We start from the raw sequence: 18,819 nt of genomic DNA on the forward strand, positions 1-18,819 counted from the left end.
TTGAGTTGGGGGTTCTGATCTATCCCGGATTAGCCTTGAACTCATTATATAACAGAAGAGGACTTTGAACTTCTAGCCTGATGGCATCCCCCTCCTGAGTGCACCACCGCACTTGGTTTACACAGCACTGGGAGCGAACCCAGATCTTTGTGCGTAGTAGACAAGTACTTTACCAACTACACTATGTCCGCAGTTCCTTGTCTTACTTATTAATGTGAAAAAATATCAAAGAGTATTCATGTTGAAGTCACATTCACATGTATATTGAATGCAAAAATAAACTGGGTGAGCATCAATAGAAATATCCAGAAAACCATTACCGTTTTGTTACTATTTCAACATTGCTTTGTGTGCCAGTGTAATTTACAGTAAGCTGTGTATTTGTATCTGTGTGTACAACCCCCATGCTACCGCATTACACAGTGAGCCCTCACTCCACTCTCACCCTGCTCTGTATCCACTTTCTTCTGCTCCTGCGTTTGAATGTGTTCCCTGTCCCCGACAGTCTGTTCCCACACCCCAGGCCTTCCATGAAACAATACTTGCTGATATGGCCATCAGTGAGCTGCTGTGGGTTTGTCTGTGCTCAGAGAATGGAAGGAAATCCCCCGCATTGCTAAGCCCTGGGGAGGGCTCTCTGGCCTGGCCTCACAAGCTGGCTTAGACCAGCCTGGCGGCTGCTTTCACAGCTCACCATCAGCAGGGCCATTTGGAACTTCCTTAGGCAGCTCAGAGAGAAACAACCTTTAAACCACATGAAACCTTCCTGAATTCTATGAAAAACACTGCCAAAGAGATACAGCATTCTGTAATATAGAGATTCACAGTGAAAACACAGACACTCTTCTAAGGACCATTTGAGGTTCTAATTTACATCTAAAAGTACGAATTTTGCCAGGCCAACAATTAACTGGTTAATTAGTTCCTTAGCACTTTTAAATTTCACTAATACATCGTTTCATTTTGAAAATCCAGTAGCAGCAACAATTTTGTCGAGGATGAAAGTACAAACTTTTAGCATAAACTTTTTTTTTTTTAAAGGAAGTCTCTTAATTCTTCTGTGGGCCACCACGAAAACAAGTGTGATTAAATGCATTGTTGTTCTTCAAGATCAGCGGAGTATAATGGATTCTATAATCTTCACCAAAAACATACCACCAAATAAGTGTTTTTCTAACTACCAAGCCCTCTAAACTCTGGATACCCTGTTATAAGGATTTCCTGTAATTTAGTGGGAATGTGTAAAGAAGAAAAAGGAGAAGAAGAAGAACGAGGAGGAGGAGGAGGAGGAAGAGGAGGATAGAATTAACATTTCTGAAAATTCAACTCTTTCATCTTGGCTATTTGCTTTCTTGTCTTCTCAACAATTTTCAAACCGTACTTCCCTTCTTTCAAGATACAGATTCTAAACATCAGCATTTGCCGGTGCTTTCTTTATCTGTATTACATAGGTTGAGCATATTCAGTCATGTTGCTGACTCATCAGGTCGGTCCAAATGTGGCGTTATCAGAGCTGCTGTCGGGGTTTGCACTGTTGTTATCAGGTGAACTTGTCCTGACAGGATGGTACCTAAGTGAGGGAGCCCACATTGACTTTCCAGTGCTTCCTGTCACTCTGAATGACTGGTGAGCCTGGGATGGCTGGCATCTTCAGCTGTTTCCCTCCAGGCCGAATGTGGCAACAGACAGCCATTCCCACCATGGAGTATTTGCTGAAAATGTCCAGTTCTTAGCTCAACACTACCAAGTACTATTCATTTGTCCTCAAGCATGCTACCAACAACTGCTAAACATTTCAGACATGGAATTAACCCCAGGAGAAAACACCTAGGAGTCGGCTCGGTCCTGAGGACTTCTGTGAGGCCCAGCTCAAAAGGGCCTGGAGAGGTTAGCCCAAGGACTCTGGCCACGGGCTCTCCTGGCCTCAGGACTGCCATGTCTGACAAGAGTCATTGCTCTTCTGTTCTCAGACACACTGTCTTCCAAGTGGTCACCCTGTCTATCTGCAACAACACAACTCTTAATTTTCACCAGGCTTATGTCTACCCTAGTCTAGATGTCCTCTCTCAGGACAGGAAAGCAGGGGTTTGACTCTCTAGGTGGAACTAATTCAGACCCGTGAGAAAAACATTAGTTTCTCCTTTTCACACCACTGGATCCTCCTTCACCTGTCTTCTTCACTCCCAACACCACATCTGCTAAGATCACAGGATCTGGGCCAGTCTGGTAGGTGCGGAGATGAGCGCTGCTGTGGATCACCTGGCTATCTTCTGCGAATTCACATATGTACACTTTTGTGCCTTCATTCCCTTCTCTGTGATACGGAAGTGGCCTTGTACATTCGAAGCACCTGAAACTTATGTAAAGCCTCTCACCAGTACTACGAGCGCCTGCAGCCCATCAGTCATGTACCTGCTGCTCTCTAGTCCAGTTGGGAGCTATGGTCGCCAGGCCAGCGGGAGAGAAGACCACCCAGCCACCCCTCTCCTCTCGGGGGCTTACTTCTCCTTACACCAGATACCCAGCCTTTTCAGTCTCCCTATCCATGTTTTCAGTTCCATTCTATTCTTCACAGCAGGTCCTATCACTCTGATTCCTTTCTGGTTTGATTCTTCTTAAAGATATCCTAGCCCATGTAAATTCACACAGACATACACATATATACACATACATACGTATGTATACATTCATGTACACAAACTATATATACATACATATATACATTCATGCACATACAGGCATTCTATATATACTTATCCATACAAACATGTATACACACAAACACACACACACATATATATACCTATCCATACAAACATGTACACACACATACACACATGTACACACACACAATTTTGCTGTTATGGGAATTTAAGTAAGTTCACAGTATAAGCTTCCTACTAGGAAGTTTCAAGAGGATGAAGAGGTGCAGGAGAGAAGACAGGGCAGGTGCCAGCTCTGAAGGGGCAATTGAGGCCAAGGAAGAACCCCAGGAACACCTGTGGGCTGTCCTGCAGGTTTTGTTTGATGTGAGGGATGCAGACAGGTGATGCAGGAAAAGGTACAGGGGTATGTGATGAGGCACTAGTGTCAGAGTCACGCGTCTGCTGTGTCAGGAGAGAGGGGTGTGGCTTAGGTTATCAATTTTCCAACACAGTATTTGTTTCAAATACCAGTTATTTGCCTCAGATCAAGGGCGATCTTAGACATACAGAATGACTAATTCAAACAAGACACTGAAAGGGCAGTGTCCACGCATTAGGTGAATGATGGGAAGGGAACAAACCTGTGCGTCAACCTATAAACATGGGTTTGCCAATGCGCGCCTGATGCGCCAGTCAGGGACACTGCGTGCGTGAAGCAGCTCCCCCTCTAGGCAACCACCCTGTTCAGATGTGGATCTGCAGTGCCACGCAGCCTTTCCCTCAGGGCTTTCGGGGACAGAGACCTAACTCTGGGGAGGCCACAAAACCCCCCAAGTTTATAGTGTGGAACAGCGCCTGATTTTCATGAGAAAACCGATTTCCCCCTGCTGTACCTCATAAGAGAAGGGAGTCTCCACATCTCTCCTTAAACTTCTACACCAGTAAAAACTCTTCAGATTTCCGGTGGGCAGGGTGCAGACCGGGTGAAAAGCACACTTCACCCACGGGGGACCGCCGGCCCTGTGGGCGAGCCGAAAGCCTGCCCTGGAAACAAGGACTGAGATGCAAGGACCAGCAGAGCACGAAGGGGCAGGGCGAGGGGGCGCTAGAGCCCACCAGGGGGCGCTAGAGCCCACCAGGGGCCCTGATCTCTTTCTCAACAGCTCTCGCCTTGGCTGTTGCCACCCACGTGGCCTCAGCATAAGAGAATGCCCAAAACAGCCCGCCTTGCTTGGCCAAGCAGCAAGGCCGAACGCGTCCACTGCTATCGGTCAGCGTTCATAACAGTCTCATCCAGCAGCACATCACCCCCCGCCTGATGCTGAAGGAGCAGCCGGGAAGACTGCAGTTCGGAGCCAAATGCAGCTTATCCAACTCAAGCCAAAAGCAAGAACCAGGTGACCTTTGTTCCCCATTCAAGAGGAGAAAGGCAGCTGGGACTTCACGCCTGAGTCAAGAACCAGACACAAGAACAGTGGCCCCCGGGGGCACGCTGAAAGTGTCTGCTGACTGGATGACGGTGCAGCTGGCTTCTGTTACTACGTGAGCCCTGCGGCCTACACTGTCCATTCAGCACCAGTAAAACTCACTTGAGCTTTGCCAAAGAACCAAAGTGCTACACGGCCCAGGACTACAAGCATCATGTACACTGTATTTTTAACAGCGCCGTCTCCTAAAGTTCAGTTCGGATACACCGTTCGTTCATTCGTTTAAGCCTTGCTTTGCCTGTTAACACGCTAGGGGCTCAACGGCGCGCTATACACACAAGCAGTCTTGCGCTAACAGGATTTAAGCAGGCTGAAGAGGGGACAGAAGTAGGTATTAAGGAGCCGTGTCATTTTCATTACAGTTGTGCAGTGGTAGTAAAGTTTGTCAGGAAGAAACTGAAGCATTTGTGGGCAAAATACTGTGATATCTGGAAACTGCTTTTTGGAAGGGGCCGAGAACAGAATGTAGGCCCTTGCACTCACTAAGCACGTACGAGGACTGAACTACACCCTGTCTTGGTATTTACTTTTAATAATTCAAAGCAGGGGAGGAAAAAAATGAATGAACTGGCACTATGTTTGTGATTGCTGAATCTTGAGGTTGGGAATGTGAGGGTTCATTACTGTGTGTTCTCCATTTACCTCTGTTTGGAAATTTCCCTAATTAGAGGCTACATTCCTCCCTTCAAGGAACTTAAAAAAAATAATAAACAAGTAGCAATTTATGGTATGTCAATTAGATCACAGAAGGGAGGTAAGAGCTAGGTAGATAAACATAATCTTCCCATATCCGTGTGATAGTTATTTTACATAGTAGTCAAATACGAGGTGTAGATAAGCTGACGGTTTCTATTAGGGTAAGGAGCTAATACCAAAGAAACAATAAAAATGAAAACATCTGTTCTTGAGAAATAAGAGGATAATTTGAATTTTATAAAATTTGCTTTGAAACATAATAATAATAATAATCATAGCTAATGTTTCCTTAACTTTTTCTCTGTTAGGGCTGGGCACTGAAAGCAGGTTAAGGGATGGCTACAATCAACTCCCACTAAACTCCAGGAAGTTGTTATTCATTTACCATGTGTAGGACGATAGTCCTGGGCTTACGTCAACACTTTGTCCAACATTAGTGAACCTCTAAGTGATGAAGCTGGCTTTGAACCCAGGCCAAGCTCCAGAGTTGAGATCTGTAATAGCATAACTTACACCACACTTCTTGCCTTGAGAAGACTTAGAAGGCAGAGCCTGCGTGTAGCGTTAGAGGATTAGGGGCACAGTGATGCAGAAAATCTAGATAAGATGGAGCTGGAGAACAGACTCTTCAGAAAAGAGTCAGGCACTCCTCTGGACATTTTTCCAGAAGCCCCAGAGTATGAAGCCAAAAATAAGGGAAGAGGAGTCAGGGGGAGGTTTTCCATCTTCCTCCTCACGTCGACACCTACTTCCTCCCCTCACCATCAGCCCCACCACCCTCACCACCAAGATCACTACCATTCCACCACCGCCGCCGTCATCGTCATCACTATTCAGCCACCCACAATATTTTGGGCTGCTAGTGTCTGTTCTAGAAGGTGATGTAAAAGAATCAGACACCAGAACATAGCAAACAGGAAGAGATGGCAATTGTCAAAGCAACATCAGTTTAACCTTCTCTCCACGACGGTTGCTGCACTAACGCATTGGAAACACAGCAGTGAACCACCCAAAACTTCTGCTCTAGTAAGGATGGGGAAGACAGACAATAGGCAGGCATATTCCACGGCAGGTGTTGATAAAAGGTAGCCATAAAAACGAAGTGGGGCGAGGAGGATGTGCTTGCAAGAATTCTATGGATTTTAATTCTATAAAAGTAACCAGGCATTTCTTTAGTAAGGGGACAGTATTGTTGAGCAGAAAACCAACAACAGAGAGGGACAGTAAGGCCCCGGTAGGTAGGCAAGAATGTTCCAGGCAATGATGGAAACCGTGTGGGGCTGAAGTTTGGAATATCAGGGAATCTCAAAGAGGTCAGCGGGCTAATGAAGAGTAAGTTCTGGGGAGGGTCAGGAGGTGAGGTGAGGTGAGGTGAGGTGAGGTGAGGTGAGGTGAGGCGAGGTGAGGCGAGGCGACGTGACGTGACGTGATGTGACATGACGTGACAGCAATGTAGGAGCTAGGCCAGGGAGCACGTCTTATAAAACCCCATGAAATAGCTTCTAACCAAGTGAGGAGGGGATCCACAGAGAAGGTCGATATAACTCACTCACTTTGGTGCTAGATAGAAAACAGAGAGCTAGGGGTCAAAAGGAGAGAAAGGGGACAAATGAGCCCTACATCAATAACCAAGTGATCGGGCCAAATGACATCAATGAAGATTAGATACAGTACTTGGAGTCTGGGTGCTTCGCAAAGAAAGTCTGTGTGTTTGCCTATGGGATTTTCCTCAGGTATAAGAGATCGACGTGACCAAGAAGCCCTAAATGCCTTCTTCCTGGGACTTACATATCTCTCTACTTCGTCTTTCCCACCAACCTTCACCGGAATTAAGCCAACAGAAGAGGCCCCAGGAAAATGCTCTCAGTGTTCAGATTTGTTCTTGGTAGGGCCATCAGTGCTGCCACAGATAGTGTCCTAATAGTCCAGGCAAGAGGCAGGATTCTAAAAAGATGGGGAGGAGGCATGGGTAGGTGAATATGATTGTTGCTAAAAGGACAGGGAAGGAAAATGCCTTGCTGTGACCATTGAATGGTGGTGCTGTTGAAAAGAATTGGAAAATAATGTGTGTATGCCTGGCGTGGGGGAAGGGGGGCAGGAAGTTAGAGGTATGTCTGGGAACAGAGATTGTGAGTCCAGTTCTAGGTGGGTGATTTTGAGTCAGCGGACAAAAGCCAGATAGATAAATCCCAGGAGGGATCAGAATAGAAATGGGAGGCTCAGACCAACCTACTGCATCTTGGAGCTCTGCCCCCTTTTATTGGCTTATTTTGAAACATAATTGGGCCTTACTATTTGAGTCAGAAATTTTAAGTTAGAATATTCCAGGAGAAGTGTTATTTGTCAATTTTCTAGTCAGCATAATCATTAAAACTAGGCCAGCAGAATCCATTTTTCTTTAATATGATGGGGTATTTTGGACATATCCTTACAAACTAAGATTATACTATCATAGGCTAATTACTGTACCATTTAACATTCTTCAGAATGGTTTAGAAGTATCTTTTTTTTCTATAGTAAGACTGAGTAATTCTGATCCTGAGAATAATAAAAGAGGACTTTTAAAATTTGGTTGTGAATTGCACTCACAGGCTAGTGACCTGGCACTGTAGCTCGTATCCAGAACTCACACATTAGCATAAAACACACTTCCACCAGAATGTAGGAAGAGATAGCTGGATGACAATTCAAGACAAGCCACTAATTCAAGGTCTGGTGTGGGGGAAGGATGAACTGGGAGCGATCTGTATGTTCCAAGAAACACAGCTTACTGAAGGGTCAGGATGCTTTTCCAGACCCAGGGAGGAATATGCGAACTCTTGTGGCACAGTTGATACTTCACTTAGGACTGTGCGAGTTTCTCGGTTGATTTTGAGTGTTAGAAGTGTTTCCTACCACCATAATATCTCTGGGAGTTCGTTCTGTTCCAGAATAAACACAATCTCTGTTGAGTTTCCAAGTTTAGAACAAGTTAGGGAAAGGCAGTGTGGCATGGCTGCCTGAAGCCAACCCTTTCACAGACTTGGTCTGCTCTGCTCTTCACCGTACAGCCAGAACTAGGAAAAATATGTTTGTTAATCAAACCAGCATCTTGAATATCTGGTCCCTACCTCAGCAAACCAAATGCACGTCCTTATCTTGAAAGGTGGACTGCTGCCTCAGGAAGCTCGAGGCACAGCCTTGTAACCCCTAGATAACCTGGTCCAGTTACGTTCATGTTTGTTTATTGCTCCCGCTATCTAGTAAAGAGCGTAAAACTAACACGATGTGCCAAAAACAGAGTGTGAGAGCCACTCTCTATCAGGTTTATTACACTTAAAACTTCCCCTTCTTTCCTTTTAGTATTTTTGACCTAGGATCTTGCCATGTAGCCCAGGCTAGCCTTGAACTATTGAATCTTCCTTCCTGGGCCTCCAGAGGGCTGGGATTTCAATTGTTTTTCACCATGTGCAGCTTCATAAAATCTTTATTATACAGTTGTGTACTTTTAGTTTAGGTGACATGTAACCTTCTAGTCAAACACGCACCCTTCCTAATTTCATGCTCGCCACCCATTTCAACTCTTTCTAACTGAGACCTTGGGAAAACACGTGTGTATTTCCATGCACACAGTGATTTCACGGTGAGTCACCCCAAAGCAGCATTTAAATTTGGATCACCATAAAGAAGGGAAATGCAAGATGATAACAGGTGAGTGCTATAAATACACATTATGCACATCAAGGTAACAAGGAATGTTTTCGCTGAAGGAGCATTTCTGAACAAAGCGTTTTCTGCATATACAAGCAACCTAAAACTGAGCATAAATTTGGAACAATTGCTGCTGGTATGTCTTTACCTAGTGCAGAAATCATGTTCTCTCTCTCTCTCTCTCACCCTCTCTCTTTTTGTGCACGCATGTGTACACAAGTAGAGGCCAGAGGTAGATGTGTGTGTCTCCCTCACTCTCCACATGATTGTTTTACCACTACCACTACTACTATTCCTTTAGATAGGGTCACACACTGAACCCACTGCTCATGGATTTGCTACACTGGTTGGTCATGCCACTCTGGGGACCCACCCATCTCTGCCTTCTCTCCCTCCCTCGCCCAGCACTGGGGTTAGAAGTGTGTACTGCCACGCCTATATTTTCTTTGGGGATCTGAACTCAAATCCAGAAAGCACTTTACCCACAGAGCCATCTCTCCAGGAGCAAAGGAATGTTAACTTCCAATTTAGAAACTGTTTAAGCAAAGATGCTGGGCTGGGCAGAATCTTGACACATGACAGATCACAACACAAGAATGAGTCTTCCTCTTTTCCTCGGGGGCACTGAGGATTTTGAAGGCTGTCGCTAAGTATGCAACTCCTCCCAGGTTTTTATAACCTCATAGTATCTGCTTCCATTCTAGGTACGTTAAAAAAGGAAGCAGATACAAGGAAGAGCCCTTCAGGACAGGAACGCTGTCAGAAGCTGCCTGGGATCTAGCCTTCACTGTGCCACACCTGCGGGCCATGAAATCATCATTTTCATATTACTCTCATCGCTGTAGTTAATTTGGAGGTCAGATATTATGAAGGATCAGGATTAAACAGCCTTCTTTATAGTCAGATCCAGACTCCCAGTTGCTGAAGGCATACGTGTGTGCTGTGGGAGTGGATTATCTTATACAGATAGCGAGAAAAAGTGGACACAAGCCAGGACCACCAAGATTTCCTTCCATAGCTAAGTCTCAGAAGCTTTCAAATAACGCTTAATGCACTCTCCTCAGCAAAGCCAATACTAATCAGCCGCGCCACATCCCATCTGTTGCCAAACCATCTGATCACTCTCACAGCCCCACCCTTGCTATTCCTTCCCAAGCCTCCTAGAAAGGACAAGAAAGGCCCCGGATAATTGGTTCGCTTTTAAGCAGCCTGCATCTCCCCTAACCCAAATCTCCTACATATCTTTCCCGTCAGTGATCCCGAATCTTTGAGTTAGACTCTTTCTCAGGCTCCTTTGGTGGTTTCAATGGTTAAAAAAGTGTGAGATTCCTGGATATGTTAACAGTGAGTATTTCAGAAAAGAAGCCATGTCCTCCTCTGAGGCAGCTATGCCACGTTAGGACCACATGGGTACTTAGACTAATAACAGGGTAATGTGGCTCAAGGGACAAAACACAAGACGGTGTATTCATGCCTCAGATTAAAGTCCTCCCTTCCCTTGCAGCACGTCAGAGAAGCACAGTTGTCAGGGTTGGAGGATGCCTGTAATCACAGCCCCTGGAGCTGAGCTCTGATCTCCACAGCTCCTTCTCCTGCTGGCACCAGCCCATCCCCAGCTTTCTGTCACAGGTTGGTGACAGCTTTAAATCATCGTGATCCAGGCTGGACTGTGCTGAACACGAAGCCCTGGAATGCCTGGGAATGACTTTTGTTTTGAATCTACTTGTTTCCAAAGACTCAGATTTCAGTTAGACTGAGTATCTGTTCTTTTTTTTTTTTTTAATTTATATATTTATATTACATCCTGATCATAACCTCCCCCCAGCCTCTCCTCCCGGTCCTGGGCCCTCCCTCCCTTCCTCCCATCCTCTCCACCCCTTCTCTCCTCCCCTTGCCTTCTGAAGAGGGGAGCTTCCCCCACCCCATCTAACCCAGCACATCACATCACACCCGGACGGAGCTCCCCTCACCCACTGAGGCCAGGCAAGGCAGCCCAGCCAGGGCAAAGTGACTGAAAGTAGGCAACAGAGTCCATGTCATACTAGGAAACCCACATGAAGATCAAAATGCCCATCGGTTACACGTGGGTAGGGAGCCTAGGTCCAGTCTGTGCATGCTCTTTGCTTGATGCGTCCATCTCTGTAAGCTCCCATGGGTCTAGGTTAGTTGACTCTGTTGGTCTTGCAGCGTTCTTATCCCCCCCAAGTCCTTCTAACCTCCCCTCCCACTCTTCCACTGGACTCGCCTAGCTCTGCATGATGCCTGGCTGTGAGTTTCAGCATCTGATTGAGTCAGCTGCTGTGGGTCTCTTAGGGTGTTTGTTCTGAAGTCCTCCAGGAGGACGTGGGACCTTAAACACACGGGAAGTGAAAGGAGGAAGGCAACAGTGGTGAAGGAAGGGGAGGCCTGCGCTTTGTTCCCTTCTGGGCCAGGCACCATTCGATAGCACCAGGTCCACCTGGGCATAGGAAGGGGACTTTGTGCTGACCTCAGTGCTTAGCTGGAGACGTTGAGGCTAGGGACCTGGGTAGCTTGTTGAGATGGAGAACAAACCAGAACAAAGGTACAGTTGATCACAGCTGAGGTGAACACACGCCCACAGAGGGTTCAAGAGGGGAGAGAGCTGGGGAAGGCAGCAGGCTCCAAGTAGGGGTGCAGAGCCGAGGTCCTGACCCAGGCTGGGAGTCTGGGGTGAGTAGCCCAGGGCCCCTCCCCAGGAGGAGGGTGGAGCTCTGTTGCAAGGAAGTCAGCTTGGTGTGAAAACCCAGAGGCTTGCCAGAGCAGGGAAGGAGGTCTGACTGCAGCTGAGCCTCCTCCACTTCACTGTACAAAGAAACCTTCTCCATCAGAGGGACTGTCAGCCTCCTGGGAGAGGGAGGGGCAAAGGCACATTCGTGTTAAATAAAATCTAAAAAACAGAAGAAAGCCAGCTTGGAGCTAACGCCTTTGGAGCTCTGGAGAGGCAGTTACACTGCAGTAAGGATTCACAGACCTCAGCAGACAGCTGCCTAAGGAATTAGTTGGCTGTCGGAACGACTCAACCTAACCCTTCACAAGTTAGGTGCAAGTCAAGTTCACGTACAAAAGATTCACTGGAGACCCTCTGGACAGACTGAAGTGATTTTTTTAACTATTTAAAAAATACATCATGTCATAGATGTATTGCAGTATTTTTAAATTATTATGTTAATATTTAATTAAACTCTTTGTCTAATCCAAGTCAGTATCTGAGAGCTAAGAGACAGAAAAGGAAGGTCCATCTCTGTGCAAGGCATCCGTGGGACACTGTGCAGCCATGATTTACATGGAGAACACATGAAAACATGTTACACTGCAGCATCCTGGACATGGATGTAGGAGAGGGTGTGGAGTCTGAGGTTGCCATGGACTACAGAGTGAGACCGAAAACACAGGCAACATTATTTTAAAAGATAGAAAACAGCACATTTGGAGCCCCAAATCTATTCATCGCAGTGGTGGAGTGTCTGCCTAACGCTTTGATTGCCAGCAGATCATAGAGTACGTTTTAGAGCTCCTTTACAACCCATTATGGTTATGGTCCCAAGGAAATGCTGCCTCCTCTAGAGAACTCCTAGACCACCAGTGAAGAGTAGCCCATCTATCCTCACTCTGATTGTTCCATCATCCTCATCCTATCTCCATGGAGACCACCTCCCACGATTGTCAGACACTATTCTAGACAAAGCAGAATAACAAAGGGCTAGAGGTAGGTTCTCAATTAACGGATCTGAGCAGCATAAAATTTAACATTCACTGGTCATTTGCTAATGTGAGAAGTAATTTTTACAGCAGGAAATCTCATTCATTCTTAGGATCTGAGAGTCCACTGTTGATCACTGTAAAGATGAAGAACTGGAGACGGAGACTGTAGCTCAACTGGTAGTGTGACTGACTGGCATGAGCAAAACCTCCGTCTGACCTAGTACTGAAGAAACCCAGCGCACGGCGAGTACCTGAAATCCCAGCACTTGGAAAATGGAGGCAAGACGATAAGTTCGAGGCCACCTTTAGCTACACGGGGAGTGAAAGGCCAGCCTGGGATTCATGAAACCCCATCTTTAAAAAAAGAAAGATGGGTAGGCCACAGCAGGTGAAGGAAGAAATCAAGACTATTCTTTCAGCTTGAAAGATGTTCTTGATAGAATATTGATAGATTGTCTATCAACAGGAATCACCGCCTTCTTCTGGGCTCTAAAAAGCTTCAGCTCTAGGCTTCTGTGGAAGCATGGAGATGCATACACGTCTTTGCCCAGTGTGATAAACAAGGTCCCTGAAGAGGTAACACGTCCTTACACTGTACACAGAGATTCACTGTCTGTGAGAAACAACATGGTCCCCTCAGGGCTGCAAGCATTGCTGACTGAAAGTGACATAGGACCATGCGGAATGTACTAAAGAAGAGCAAGTGCTCACACACTGTCCTGCCCAGGGGCTCGGTCCTCATTCCATATGGAGTTGCTGATGATAAGTTTCAATGTAGCTTTAATTTCAACTCAACCAAGCCCCACCCCCGCCCATTATGTGTCTAACTCATTATGTGTCTAAGCTGAATATGGAAATGTGGCATGGCCATTTCCATCATAGCTGCAATGTCCAGCAGTGACTTCCAACCCCAATGTAAAGAGAAGTCAGAGAAAAGACAAGATCTCAATTTCATACCAGTCAGCACTGCATCAACTCAGATAGTGGCTGTGAAATTTCTTACTGTAGGTCTCCATGGAAATACTGAATGATATTATAAACATCAAATATTTCACACAGAATAGTTAGCAACCTACACCTATGGGCCAAATACAGCCCTCTCTCCCTCCCCCTCTCTCTCTTTCTCTGTGAGTGTATGTGTGTTGCTGGAGGAAGCATGTGCATGATATGTGCACTGGGCAAATGACAACCTTTGGTGTCATTCCCCAGGTGACGTATACCCATCCCACTCCCCTTCCTCTTCCCTCCTTCCCTTTCTTCCTTTCTCTATTGGGACAGGGTCTCTTCCTGGCCTGAACATCAACAACTAGGCTAGGCTGACTGGCTCCAGAGCTGGGATTGCTAGCCTGTACTATCACTCTTGGAATTTTTCCATGGATACATACAAACTCCAGTCCTGGTGCTTGCAAGGGAACTTTACTGACCATTCCATTCCTCCAGCCCCACATCCTGTTTTTGTTCCATGACAAAGGTCTCTTTTAACACTTTTTTAAAATGTGCATATTCATTTATTTACTGTCTACAGACAGAATTTCACACAGTATCCCAGGCTGGCCTGGAACTCAGTCTGCAAGCCAGCTGGCCCCGAACTCCCAGCAAGCTTTCTGTCCGAGTCTCCTCAGAGGCGGGATTAGAGTCATGAACCCCTATGCCCACCAGCTTTTACGTTTTTAAGTGGTTGCAAACAAAACATCCCCCAGATCAAATACCACATGGTAGAGACACATATGAACCACAAAGCCCCAGATACTTGAAACCTAGCTGTTTGTAGGAGTTTGCCAGCACCCGGGCTAGAGTTCACCCCCTCTGTTCCTCCTCTCTGACTGCCTACCCACAGGTCACTCACGTGTGCAGCGCCCCTGTGACTCCCTCTATACTATTGCAGCTACCACAGCTAACTCGATAGCGCGATGGCTTCTGGGTCTGCTCTTTCCTCTGAAGCTTTAACTATCACAAGATCCACCTAACTTCTTCCCTTTGACATTTTGCAAGGATGCCCCCCCCCCACCTCTAGCCGTCAAAGGGGTGCTTAGCTTTTAGCCAGGCTGGCTTCTGTTGGTAAGCTCCTCCTGTGGCCTCGGTAGCACCGTGGTTATTAAAGCTACCAAAACAGCCTTCTTAATTAAAGGGAAAACCCTGGCTCTCCCGCCACCCCAGCACCATCGAGTTATTACAAGTGGGCGTAGCTGGAATTTGCTTTAAAAGATTTACCCTAACATTAACACCCTTCAGATTGACTTTCTTCTTGGCTAGTATGGGAGGGATAAAGAGCAGGGTTATGGAATTGTGAAGCTAGAAGGCTTTAGCTTCCTGTCAGGCAGTAATTTAATACAGACAAACATTTCTTGGTATTCTGATGGGGTTCTTCTATGGATGCTCAAATCCTTTATAGAAGATACAGTAGAACTTTCAATTTACACAAATTCTCTTACAGTTCATTTTAGGGCTAAAGATACTGGGGATTGAACCCAGGCAGTATGAGAACTCAGCTTGTGCACTACCCCTGAGCTACATCTTCTATACCTCCTATATACTTTAGGGTGTGTGCGTGCACCTGAGTACACGTGCCAGAGGAGGCCAGAAAAGAGCATGAAAGAAATCCCCTGAATCTGAAGTTTCAGGCAATTCTGAGCCAGATGTGGGTCCTGGGAAGCAAACTGCCATTCTCTGTGGAGTAGCAAGCTCTCTTAACCATCAACCCATCTCTGCAGTTCCCTATATACTTTAAATTGCTTTCACATGCCTTAACTTAAATTACTTATAATAACTAATGCAACACAAATGCTGTAAAGTCATTGCAGCCTTGGGTATTTTGGAAATAAAGACAAGTCCTCTCGGTGAACAGCTTGTTTAATCAGGGGTACAAAATGCACAGGTACAGAGACAGCCACTGCTCACCTAAGAAAATCTGGAAATTTTTACTTGGCCTTACTGGAAAAAAAAAAAAGTATTCAGGAACCTTTCTGCATGGGTTGAAAAGCTACTCAGACTCCAACATGAAAGCTAGGGTTCCACTCAACTCCTAATCACTGGCAAGGGGGTTAGCCATGCACCCCTGAAGTTGTTCTCCAGTATTTAGGTTTCCCAGGGCCAAGCCCTTCAGCAATGAACCAGGGCCCACTGCCAGGGGATCAGCAGGCATGCCTGTCATCTCGCTGAGGCATCCATTGCTAGCTATGCAGTCAGCCAGCTCCTAATCATGTGGAGCCCCCTCTCCTGTCAATGAGTTCTATTTGGCACAGCTGCCCGTGACTCTGAATGGTCCAGTGGGTTGGAGTCAATTTTTCATTTCATCAGGTGAGATCGATGCAGGCCTGGGATAAAACACGAATAGCTCAGATGCCTGCTACACATAAGTCTAAAGGTACTTGGAGAGACTCTGTCTGGAAAAAAAGAAAAGGAAAGGTGGCTTTTCTCACCTATGCCTGAATACGGAAATGCTTTGTTTAAGAAATCATATTTTTCTTATGTCAAAAGATGAGTGATATTTTTTTTTTTCTTGAAGAGTGAACCACAGTCTGGTGTGGTAATGTTCACTTGTAATTTTAGTTAAAGGGGGAGAATTGTGAATTCAAGGCCAATCTGGGCTCCATAGTAAGACCTTGCTTAAGGAAAGTGGAAACAACACCCCAAACCAAACAAAAAGTAGTTTATAAATAAGAACATGAGTCCCATGCAACCATCACTTTGAGGTAGCAGAGGACCAGGTTTCAGTCACAGCTGAGTTCAACCACAGCTCCGCCAATGGAGAGTGTCCAGCAAAATCCCTCCCTTCACGAATCAGCTTATCAGCAACTATCATCTTCAAAGCACACCACATGTGCCTAACATTTAATATGGATTACTTCATTCAGTCCTCAGTCCAGCTCTGGAGCTAGGGGGCATTCTTTCTGAAATATACGGAAGAAAGGGGTGTGGGGGAGGAAGAGGGAAAGATGAGAAAAGCCCAAGAATGATCTAGTATAATTGTTACTTTCCTTAGTTACAAAATAACTCATGTCAAGTTAGAACAGTTTCCTTAGCAAGGTCCCTGTCTGCAAGCTCACAGACAGGAGCGTCACATTCAAGGAAGGGCTAATCCTAGAATACTTGCCCCTAATCGCTCTAATCTTTAAGGCGCAGAGGCAGGGCCGCACCATCCAGAGCTATCCTGCTTGAATAGCCCAGAGATCTAATCACCTCTGCAGCGGGATTACAAGGTGACAATTGTTTCATAGACTCAGCTATCCACAGTGAAAAGAAAAACCCACAAGAAGGGGCTCTCAGGGCAGAGAATAAGCATAAATCAGAAGCTGTTTTAGTTTACAAAAGGCTCAAAAGACTTGAGGTTACTCAGCTTTTCTTCCTTTTTTTTTTTTCCATGTCAGAATACACACTAGTAAAGCTGAATCAAATCACCAGAAGAAATCATGGCCACAAACTAGGAGAGTAAAATACTACTGGCTGTTTTGAAAAATTAGGCTGCCAATTTCTACAAGTTACAATGTGATGGTTTAACCTCTTTGAATGTTAGCTGTAATCTCCCATGGGAGGTTTTTAAAGTTTTTTGTTTATTTCAAATAATCATCTATACTAAAGGCTTTGGAAAAAGTGGACTCGGGAAAGAGAGGCGCAGACAAATTCTATCAAAGTAAGGCGGATTTAGGGCCCAAATTTAACTAGCAATCACTGTTCTGTTCTCACTTTGTTTTGTCCTTTTGCAAAAAGCTTTGGGGGAAATCTGTCATGTACGGGAAATGAAAGGAAGGTCACACAAGGATTACTGGTGGGGACCTACTTCGGGAGGAAGCCAGGGAGGTCCTTGAACTTTTTAGAAGAAAGTTTCTTCCTGGTTGGTTTTAGTGGCTTGGACACGGTGAGAGTCCAAGAGGACAAAACGCCAGAATCAAAGGTATTAAAGGGTGGAACACTAAGCCATCACTTTTGTGTATAAGTGTTAACTACAGTAGAACACAAAACAAAACAAAACCAAACCAAACCCCTGGACTGTGGGGAGCGAAGCCAGTTAAAACTATCTGGTCCATATACCTCGCTTTATCAGAGAGGAAGTCAATGCCTTGCTTGTTCTCACGTCCCACAGTCCAAGGCTAAAGCTGAGAGGTTTTAGATCCCGGACACGATAGGCTTAGATAAGTCTTACAGTAGTTTAAAAAAAAAAAAAAATCCGTCCATTTTTTTGAAAGAATGTGAACTCCAGAAACTGAAAATTCAAAAAGGCTTTAAAAGCCGAGCCCGGGTTCTACAGCGTTGAGACACTGTAAGCCTGGAGTTCAGGTAAATGGGAAATCGGACCCAGGCTTAGCGTTCTGGAGTTCGAATTTTGTGTACGGTTTGTATCCAGTGGGCGGCAAATCCCCAAAACAACTCTCCCCGGATGATTGGCACTTTCTGAGAAGATGCCCTGCCAAGCCAAACTCGCTTTCCCTTGGGGGCATCAAAAATAGGTGCAGCAGCTCCGGCCACCTGAGGGCGGTACAAAGAGAGCGTCGGGAGCCGCCGGAGCTTAATGAAATTCCAGCGCCGCACACAGGGTCAGCTTTACACATACCAACTCCATACTTCACCCAAAGCCATCCTCATTGTTCCTCAGCTCCAGCAAGCCCACGACCCTCTCCTCCACCGGGCGTCCTGCGCGGAGCCCTGAGACGCCACAGGGCACAAAGACGGGACCTGCTCTGGCCGGCACCCCGGGGCCCGCTGCCACCCCAAACCCCGCGCCCCTTCCCCCGGCCAACAGCCTACACACCGTGCTAGCGAGGAGTTACCGTGCGTCAGGGCGGTGGGTGGGACGCAGGGTCTGGCCTCCCGGGCTCGCTCCTAAAAAGCGCCGACTCGCTGATCTGGGGCGCCCACGCGAGTTTCTGCCCCGCGGGGCTGCTCCCAGCGGACCGCACAGCCCTCCCCGCCCTCGCGCCCGCACCGCTACCGCGGGGTTGGCCCAGAGTGTCCTAGTTGGGGACGGTGCCGCCGGCCTCGGGGTGCGGGTGGACCGGGCGCGCTGGAGCAAACTTCGCGGAGCCGCACACAGGGCGGCCGCGGCGGCTGCGGCGAGGGGCGGGGGCGCCGGCCAGGCGGAGGGGGACTTCCAGCAGGCGGCGGGGCAGCGCCGCGGCGACCCGTCCGGACCCTCCCCAGAGCAGCGCGGGGACCTCCCCCGGGCCCGCGCTCCGCCCGTCCCACCTGCAGGTCCGGGGCGCGTGGCCGAGTCCCGGCTTCCCGGGTCCGGTCGCTGGCCGAGCTCCGGGCGCGCGTCCCGGGGAGGGGCGGCTCCCGAGCGCCGGCCCCGCTGCGCTGCGCTCCAGCGCCGGCTCCGGCCGCCCCGAGCCCTGCAGCCTCCACTTCCTCTTTCCCGGTCCGCGCCCGGCGCGCCCCGCCCCGCCCCGCGCCTCCGGCCGCAGCCGCGGGTCGCGGTCCCCGCCCGCCCCCTCGGGGCCCTGCCGGCCGACCAGGCGGGGAGCAGGAGGCTGCTTAGAGAGAGATTAAGCTTGCTCTCTGGAGCTTTGCCAAAGACAGCAGTCAAATTACAGCCTCCAGGGGGGAAAGGGTTTTTCTTTTTTCTTTTTAAAAAATCTCTGCTA

General features: G+C 47.3%; 1 protein-coding gene across 5 annotated transcripts in view; it reads right to left on the reverse strand.

The window, feature by feature from the left end:
* Nucleotides 1-18,572, reverse strand: part of Plekhg1 (pleckstrin homology and RhoGEF domain containing G1) — a 208,500-nt gene extending 189,928 nt beyond the window's left edge. For 2 of the 5 annotated variants that reach the window (XM_060373155.1, XM_060373158.1), the window contains exon 1: nt 18,422-18,572. The gene's annotated coding sequence lies outside the window, so the exon portion shown is untranslated. Of the gene's footprint in view, nt 1-17,987; nt 18,366-18,421 lie in introns of those variants that run through there. The other 3 variants (XM_060373156.1, XM_060373160.1, XM_060373157.1) reach the window with 2 other exon arrangements.
* Nucleotides 18,573-18,819: the final 247 nt, after the last annotated feature.

Source organism: Meriones unguiculatus, chromosome 20 (genome assembly GCF_030254825.1).
Source record: "Meriones unguiculatus strain TT.TT164.6M chromosome 20, Bangor_MerUng_6.1, whole genome shotgun sequence".
NCBI classification, from domain to species: domain Eukaryota; kingdom Metazoa; phylum Chordata; class Mammalia; order Rodentia; family Muridae; genus Meriones; species Meriones unguiculatus.